The following is a 9,527-nucleotide window of genomic DNA, read 5'->3' as shown; positions in this document are numbered from 1 at the left end:
ACCCCTACATCACTTGAATCAACAGTTTAATTGATTGTCTTAATTTTGGAGCTGTAAGAACTGGTGCGCTTTTAAGTATGGCTTTAACTTGTCAAATGCCTCCTGTCATTTTTCAGTCTAAAGATTCTTGTTTTCCTTACTCAATGAGTCTGTCAGGGGTTCAGCAGTTAAAGAAAAATTGGAACAAAATTTCCGATAGTATCTGGCCATACCTAAAGATCGCATCAGTTGCTTTTTATGTACAGGCACAGGGAATTCAGAGATAGCCTTGACCTTAGCATATATATGTTTAACTTGTCCATATCTCACGATGTGTCCTAGAAAAGTTACACTAGCACGGCAGAACTCAATTTTGGATAAATTAATTGTCAAACTTGCATCAGTGAGACTATCAAAGAATTTCCGAATTGTTGCTAAATGTTCTTTCCATGTGTCGATGACGATGATGACATAATCGATGTAAGCATCACAATTGTCTAGACCAGAGGTGATCATATTAATGAAACGTAGAAAAGTACTTGGCGCCCCTTTCATCCCAAATGGCTTTACTTTATATTGAGAACGTCCATCTAGACTCACGAATGCCGAAATTTCCTTTGCTCATTCCTTAATGGAATTTGCCAAAATCGTTTCAGAAGGTCAAATTTGGTAACATACGTGGCATTTCCGATCTTATCAATACAGTCATCGATCCTTGGTAATGAATATGGATCTGTTTTTGTCACACTAATCACCTTCCTATAATCAATGCACATACGGAAAGTTTTATTTCGTTTTGGAACAAGTATGCATGATTAACTCTAGTCACTTTAACTGGGCTCTATAAAATCATTCTACTGGAAAGTACTGAATTTCTTTTTTCAATTATTCCTGTTTGAGAGGGTTCATCCTGTACGGATGTTGTTTCACAGGTTCGGAATTTATAATTTCAACGTCATGGAAAATTTTGTTCTTGCAGGAACATCTGGAAATAAGTGCTTATATTCAAATAATAACTCTTTAAGTTCATTTCTTTTTTTGCACTTGCAAATGTGAAAGTTCATGGTCCAGATCTTTCATAATTTCTGAATTCTGAAGACTTGTCACTCTAATATCAGTAGAATCCGATGATATACCTTCACTTAAATCTTCACAGAGTGGGACAGTTACAACTAAATTTATTGCATGTTTAACCTGGCTATCTCTTTCAATATTCTGGTACTCCCATAATTTATTTAGATACCAGGAGCACTAATATTATAATTTAACTATATTGATTTTTATCTTAACTTTATAAGGGCCGTAATATCTAAACTGAAGAAAATTTTGAAGAATGAGCTAGAGAGACAGAACTCTTTCACCAGTCTCAAAAGTTCTCTCCATTGTAGTTCTGTCAAACCATAATTTCATTTTTGACTTGAATTGCTGACTGCCAAATTCAAGATTAATAGGCTGGAAGGTTCCAAACCTAAAATTTGACCCTTGACTTGATTGGACAGATTTGGGAAGGCCAAATTGAATTTTAAAAACAACTTTATATTCAAGTTTTTACTATGGTTTTAGATTTAATATTCCTCCCTCAAAGGAATTGCCTCTGGAAACCTTGTTGACGCATACATAATGGTCAAGAGGTATTCGTTACCTGACTTGATCTTTGGTAAGAGATCAACGCAGTCTACCGTAATTCTACTAAATGGCTAGTCAAAGGCAGGGATAGGTTGTAGATGAGCATTAGGTATCTTCTGATTGAGTTTTCCTACCATTTGACAAGTATGACAAGATCTACAGTATTTAGAAACATCCCTTTTGATTTTTGGCCAATAACAGTGAGTCAAGATCTTATGATTAGTTTGATTAATCATTAAATTACTAGCCAAAGGAGTTTCATGTGCCAGACTAAGTATTTCCTGTATGTAAGGTTTTGGAATCACAATTTTATAGTTCACTGACCACTCATCACCAGCAGGTACCTCGGGAGGTCTCTATTTTCTCATAAGAATTCCATTTTTAATGAAATAACGGACAGGAACGTCATTGGCTTCAGTTTCACTAATGACCCTTTGAAACAAACAGATCTTAGGATCTTTTTTCGTGTTTGACGTGTTTGTCACCCTGATTAGAATAAAGAGAATGAATAGTTAAAAGATGATCACTGTGATCAATACCTTCTGATTGATCCAAACCATGAGTGAAAGTGACCTTATCAAAGGCCTGATCAATACATGTGTCAGCTAAGGGAATATTTTCCTTATCAACATCATTATCAGGAGCTTTCTTTGCCATAGCTCTGGTAACTGCACAAGCTGGGAATAAACCAGGGAATATTTTTCTCATTTGGATCAACTTTATGATCCAAGCAAGGATTGTCAGTTACAAAAGGATTAATCACAACCTTGTGAATAGACCACTTTTTGGAAGGTCCATTTATGAAAAATAAAACTAACTACGAAAATGAAAAATATAAGGTCAAAAACACAAAACCGAAACCTCTAACTAAAACCGGGAGTGTTTCTAACTTGGTTAGTTTATTTTGTTAGTCTATCTTTGTCGTTTGTGTTTTTCACAAATTTGTATGTTTTGTTTACCCAACCTGACACCTATTTTGTGAATGCACCCTCTCTGCTGCTGTAATGTGTGAGTAGTTAAATCATTTTTATATCAATAATGGAATCTTGCACATCTAGATTAGCTCGAGAGCGACTAGAGTATATTAAAAAATATATCCTTATTCGTGATGCTGTCAATCAGCATCTAAAAGCGCGTCAGGGGTCTCTGGTAGAGTTTTCAGAATGTACGGAGCAGTTTTTTAAACCAATTGTCGAACCAACAAAGAAAATTGTTAAAGTAACTGAGGCGGTTAAAAAAAAAAAAACTCTTGAGACACTGCCTGTTGATATTGCTGGCCGTCGTCAAGCAGCTCAACCGTCACCTCAGCAACCTCCCCAACCACAACCTGAATTTCAACCACAACCTCTGCCAAGGGGTAAAACTAACATTATGGATAAATTTACGCCTGAAGGTATTACCGCCATCAAAGACTCAAACAAAAGATTTGATATTGCTGCGTTTGGATAGCATGATAGAGATAAATATGTAAAACCCAAACATGTTAAAACTTTAAAGAATTCTAATTGGATTTGGGATGTATATCGCATCGCTACTGATATTCAACAAATCAGATCTGAGGAATATGTTTATAATTTTGACATTTTTAACCAGAGAGTGGATGAGCGTATTAAACAAAACAGGAGAGTAGACAAAGAGAAGAATAAATGAAGCAGCAACTTAAAAAAGCGAAAGCAGAAAAGAAATTGGCCTCAAGAGTATTGAAGAAAAGACAAGATAAAACAATAACTGAGAAGAAGGAGCAACTGGAAGTGGTATTACCACTCAAGGAAGTGGTCTTATTACTTCATGTCCCATAACTTCCTTGCTGATGTTGAACGACAAGAAATTCTGATTGGCAGAAAACGAGCCGGTAATAATTCCCCAGAAATCGTCAATGTAGCAGCTGATATTTGTCAACGACTATTTACAGGCGGTATCATGGACATTAATGCTTATCGGTCTCTCATTAATTAAATCGTTGATGATTATCACTTTGATTGAGGGTTTACAATTAGATCAGTGACAAGAAAATACGATGATTATACATAATGCTCAACGTGGACCTGTACTGGTCAGGGTGATAAGTTCGCGATTACCAACATACAAAGTTACCTACGGAGATGGACTCGGTGATGTTGTTTAGGGTCTATTTAGAAGGATAGCCCCAAAAGCAACACCGATTGCAAAACAATTATCAACGAAAGCTATTGACGTTGTTCGTGATAAAGGTATTGGTGTTGTTGGTGATGTTGCTAGTAAAGCACTCTCGGCAATCTGATCCCGCATTTGACATGGATGCGCCCGTTTTCAAAGATGAATCTGTGCGCGATTATTAGTATTATTCTTATGACGCACGTGAACAAATCTAATTTCAAGTTCAAGATACAAGGAGATATTTTTACCTGCTGAAGAGTTTATTGAAGTGGAATGTAGACTTTTGAAAGCAGATGATACAGCATACGACATTTAGATCAATCTGGTTTTGTTAACAATGGTGTGATTGCATTATTTAACATGATTGACGGAAAAATATTGAATCATGTCTAGAAAATATTGATATTGCTACGACGATATTGGGTTTGGCAAGATACAGCGATGATTACTCGAGGTCAGCTGGTCCGTCAATTATGTTTGTAAATGATACCACTGATCACCCCGAGAGAAGCAACGTAAGACTAAATGCAGATGTGGACACGGTTGATTCAATGAATGACAATTTCAGTTTAGGATTCGCAGCACGCAGACAAATGTTAAATGGAGATGAAAATTTTTCATGTGTGATTCCACTATCACATTTATTTGGATTCTGCAGAAATGTCAGAAAAGATCTATTTGGAGCTAAACACACTGTGATACTTATAAGAAAAGCCACCGACCATGGTGCTATCTGGCGAGAAGAAAAAAAAAACACAGTTGCTGCAGGTAAAATAATACTAACAAAACTGTCACTATGGATGTCAGTAATGACTCCATCGAACGACAAAGAACATCGATTGTTATCTTTCATGGGTCAAAGCGGTAAATCAGCATTGTCATGGTTGACAATGACTACAGATAGCGTTCAATGTAATGCTGCTGGGTTATTCACATGGCAGATAGCATCACAGCAGGGAGTGTCAGCACCACGACAAATATTCATCTATTTCCAGAAAAATGCCAGACTAGATTCGCAGGAAAGGAATCCAGTGGTGTTTGACACGCTTGGGGTTAATGAAGTTGATTTGAGGATAAACGGACATCAAGACCCTTCTGAATAAGTTTTGCAAAAGTTTGATCAAAATCATGTTGCACGTGCTTGTCATCGGTTGATGACATTCATGGGGCGTGATCAGAATTTTGATTCTGGTTTACAGATATATCAGCGGGATTTCGCAACATTGTATCCAATCTATTACTTTTCATTGGAACATTTCGATTTGTTCAGACAATCAGTCGTTGATAAGCACTTCCGAGCTCGTGTTGTTCGACTGCCTGCTGGTGGTTACAAAGCCAATCGCTGTTATACTCTCAGACAAAACGATGTTGCTTGAAGGTGTTGGTGGACGAATGAGAGTCATTGATGCCCCAGTAGAAAACATGTAATTAAATCACTCATTATATTTATAATGTCATATCATCATGTTAGTGTCAGTCTGACTCCTGGTCAGATTAAAAAGCTACAATCAGTATCATAAGATAATTCAGGAACAAATATAACACTAAAAAAGATCATATCAGTCACATTACGTAGTACAAGTTGTTTTAATAGGAGTCATGTCGTTCTATTGGTATATGTTTTTTTTTGTTGTTGTAATTGCATTAATGGGTTTCATATAAATTGCACGGGTAATTTCATTATTTAACACAGATATCACAGTTGGGAATCTTGCAACCCATTTGCGAGATCTCATATCTTTCTGAATTATTTCCTTTGCATATTGATATCCAAAAAAAACCTGCTCAACAAGTGTTCTATCAGTTCGATCAAATCGTTCAACAATTGCATGATCACCATGAATTGCAGTATGTCCTCGTCTAATTTTGACATTATGTTTTATCATAAGAGATGATACTGCAGATGATACTGCACCAAGAAATTCCTTGCCAGGATCAACCTGTAGTAACTGTGGCCGTCGCAAGGGTCCTCGTTGATAAATTCGTTCAAAAGCAGATACAACTTGCAACGTCAAGGACAGTCAACGCGTATTTGTATGTACGTGATTGACGTCTACCAATTTTAATAGTATCGTGTGATTAAACAAATATCTGCTTGGTGAACTTCAATTAGGAGTGATGACATCAAAATGTGCATGTGGAATTTTTTAGGTGGTGGTAGCTATTTGCCATATTGCCTGTTAGCCAATTTTCAGCAACAGAATGTGTACCATTTCCTGCATCAGCGAGTGTACTAATCGCTGCTCTACCCCTCCAATATCCTCTTGGGGTATAATAAATCGATTCCATTGTTTTATAATAATCGGTTGATTAATTACCGGCTCATAATACTAGTTACCTTTTATCGCAGATCTTACCAACCAATTAGCTAATAATTCTCTAAAAGATTTTTTTTAAATGAAATTTAACGAGTGAATCAACTTCACGTCTGCAGTATGTCGTTGTTGTAAATCCTTATTTTCAGATGCTAGATCATGAACGTGACATGCTTGATCAATTGCATTTACTCAAAACCCTTGGTTGATCTCGTCAAGTCGGATATCGAGTCGAGTTCCAGGACCACAATAATTATATCCGGGAAGATGTTTTTCTACTTGATGCGTAGCCCATGGAGCTCCTGGCAATTTTCCTAATGAAGCGGCTATATCACCACCTGTTTTCATACGAGACGAATTATATTTTTGTACCACATTTTACACATTTATCTGTAAGTGCACGCTTTTTATTTTATGTTATTATTGTTGTTAATCGACTGATGGGGGTGGATGTTCTGTATCGAACACAATATGAACTCATATTATTTATTTTAAATCTACAACTTCTATGTCATTGATTTTTCAGCTACACGAAAGCAAGAACCAGTAAAACATCATCCAGCGCTAACAAATTCCATTAGAATGATAATCATAGGCCCATCTGGGTCTGGTAAAACGCAAATTATTACTTAATCTGATAATGAGATGGCTCAAATGGGATCAGTTGTATTTAGTAGCTCCATCTGTAGATGATCAGAAATGTTACGATGTACTTAAAGATTTTATATGATGATGTAATGTTGGACAAACAATCAAATCCAGCTCGGATATTTTCTCGATTAAGACACTAATACACCGATGTTATGTTACTCGGCGAGATACACAAATACGTAGGTTATCAGAGAAAATTATAATATTTTACATGTGTTTAGTGGAGTCGATACACTTACTCTGCGAAATATTCATCAGACTTGGTGGAGTGGGGACATGGGCATGATCAAGTTCAAAAACTTCTTTTCAGAAGCAAAACACGGATTTATCACAATACATTTATGTGATCCTCGATCACGATATCGTATAGGTCTTGATAAAATCTTTGGTTGAGAGATTGATATAAGAATGATTTAATTACTCAAAAATTAAAACAGCAGAGTGCGACCACAAATAAGTGTCACGGAGGGTAAACAAAACATATTTAAAAAAATGAAAAACACGAACGACAAAGATAGAGTAACAAAATAAACTAACCCAATTAGAGAAACTCTTGGTTTTAGTTAGAGGCTTCGGTTTTGTGTTATTGACCTTATATTTTTCACTTTCGTAGGAAGTTTTATTTTTCATAAATGGACCTTCCAGCAAGTGGTCTTTTCACCCGCTGTGCTGCTGTACCTGAAAATTAAAGCTTCTGAGACGCTCCAGTGTCCCTTAAAATTTTAATATGGGTAGAACTGGCCGAATTACCAAAGAGTGATATAGAACCCTTCGATATGAATGGTTCATAATTCTCCATAATAAAATCAGACTGAGGTTTATTAGTAGTAAGTAGGGATACTGTACGTACAATGGGAATTAGCATTAAAAACACCCCTGGGATCATATACGTACAATGTAAATTTAACATGGCGAAAAATCGTGGGACATTATACGTACAAGGGGAATTAACATGGCGAAAAATCGTGGGTCAATATACGTACAAGGGGAATTTAACATGGGGAATAGAGTTTGGGTTTGTTTAGGGACAAAGGGATTTTTTTAAAAAAAAAAGGGGTAGGCAATTGAAAAGTCATTCTCTTTTCGAGAAATATGGCTGGCCCTGAAAAGGGCCTTTGGGTTTATGTTAATGTTTCCATTAACATAAAGGGCACCGCATTGGTCTTCTTCTTGTCCTTAGGCTGCGTCTCACTGTTGGCCCGTAAATCAGAACTCTTTTGAGGCATCCTTGTCTTTCGACGTAGATCCTACGTATCCACAGACTGGTGTTTGTCCTGTGGACAACGGTCCACTTGGATCGGACATACATGAGCATGTCCGTCCTGAACATCATGGAAGACTCAAGCGTAGAAGATTGCACATCGGTCCACATCTTGAAGCGACGAGAACAGGTGAATCAATGCAGTGAACTGGGCTTATTTATAGGTAGAGGTAGGATTGAAACGGATTGAGTTCATTCACCAATCCGAACACGCGTTACAAAATTCAGTCAGCCCGCATCCAATCCGAAGAGAGCAGTCTGTGACGTCACGTAGTCTATATAGATTCGCTAGCGCTTGTGTGCAGTCAATCTATGCGACAGTGATTCAACATGACGGAAACTCAGAAAACGATCCATTGGGGTGCACCAACAGGGGAGACTGCCCAAGGGAGCCCGGACTTACTTTCAGAAGAGGTGAATTGGGATTTTGTGGATTTTCTCTCCTCGCAAGAATTTGTTCCGGAACCTTCGTTACCTTCTTCATTACCGCAAGTGGAGAATTTTAGACAGAGACAGAAAGAAGAATTGGAGAAATTTATACAACGACAAAAGGAAGCGGAACAAGCTTTTCTCCTACAGCAACAGCAGCAAGAAGAAGAGGTAAGAAAAAAACAACAGCAACAACAGCAAGAAGAAGTAGCAGCAAAGAAACAAGAGGGTGAAAATCAAACGGCTACGGTACTGTTGGACATTTTAGCGGAGTTAAGAAGTCTGAAACAAATGTATCAGACTTCTTTATCACGACCGAAGAGAATACGACCTTCCCGAGCTAAACACGCCAACCCTGTGACTAAGCCTGTCGTACCACCCTTAGTGATTTCAACCCAATCATCAGAAGTAGGCCTTGGCCGTGGCAAAGGCTTAAGGCAGTTAAAGTTGATTGCTTAAACTCACCCCTACACCATAAAGAAAAAAGGCCCTTTTCAGGGCCACCCACATTTCTCGAAAAGAGATAGCCCTTCAATTTTGCCAATAACTCAAAAAAAAAAAAAAAAAAAATAACCCACCCATTTTACCCTTATAGTACATGTCTGTGTATGAGTGCGTGAGTGTAGCTTCTTATTTTAAAATCAAAACTCAAAGACACTTACCTTGGATCATTAATTTATTCTTTTCTCCATTTATTACAATCCAATTCACAATTCACAACAGAACACTTTAATTAAAAGTTCATTGACTTCTTCTGTCTCCTTGTTTAGTCTCTCTGTTTTTTGAATTTTTTCACCGTCACACTCTTTTCCTCTTCTTTTTTCTCCTCGCTTTCTTCCCTTCTTCTTTTCTTCTCCTGTTTCTTTTTCTTCACCTGTCTTCTTTCTTCCTCAGAAGAATCCCTCTCTTCCTCTGAAGAATCCCTCTCTTCCTCTGAAGAATCTCTCTCTTCTTCTGAAGAATTCCTCTTTTCTTCTGATTCCTCTTGTTTCTTTTTTGGGCAATCTGGAGACCAATGTCCTTTTTCTTTACAATAATAACAGGTATCTTGACTTTTGTCTTTTTTAGCCCCTGTTTTTTTTTTTTTTTGACGGTCTGGACACTCTGAAGACCAATGCCCTTTCTTCTGA

This window comes from Sinohyriopsis cumingii, chromosome 7 (genome assembly GCF_028554795.1).
Source record: "Sinohyriopsis cumingii isolate HCF-2022 chromosome 7, ASM2855479v2, whole genome shotgun sequence".
Taxonomy (NCBI): Eukaryota; Metazoa; Mollusca; class Bivalvia; order Unionida; family Unionidae; genus Sinohyriopsis; species Sinohyriopsis cumingii.
The sequence above is the reverse complement of the archived record's forward strand: the minus strand, read 5'-3'. Positions refer to the sequence as shown.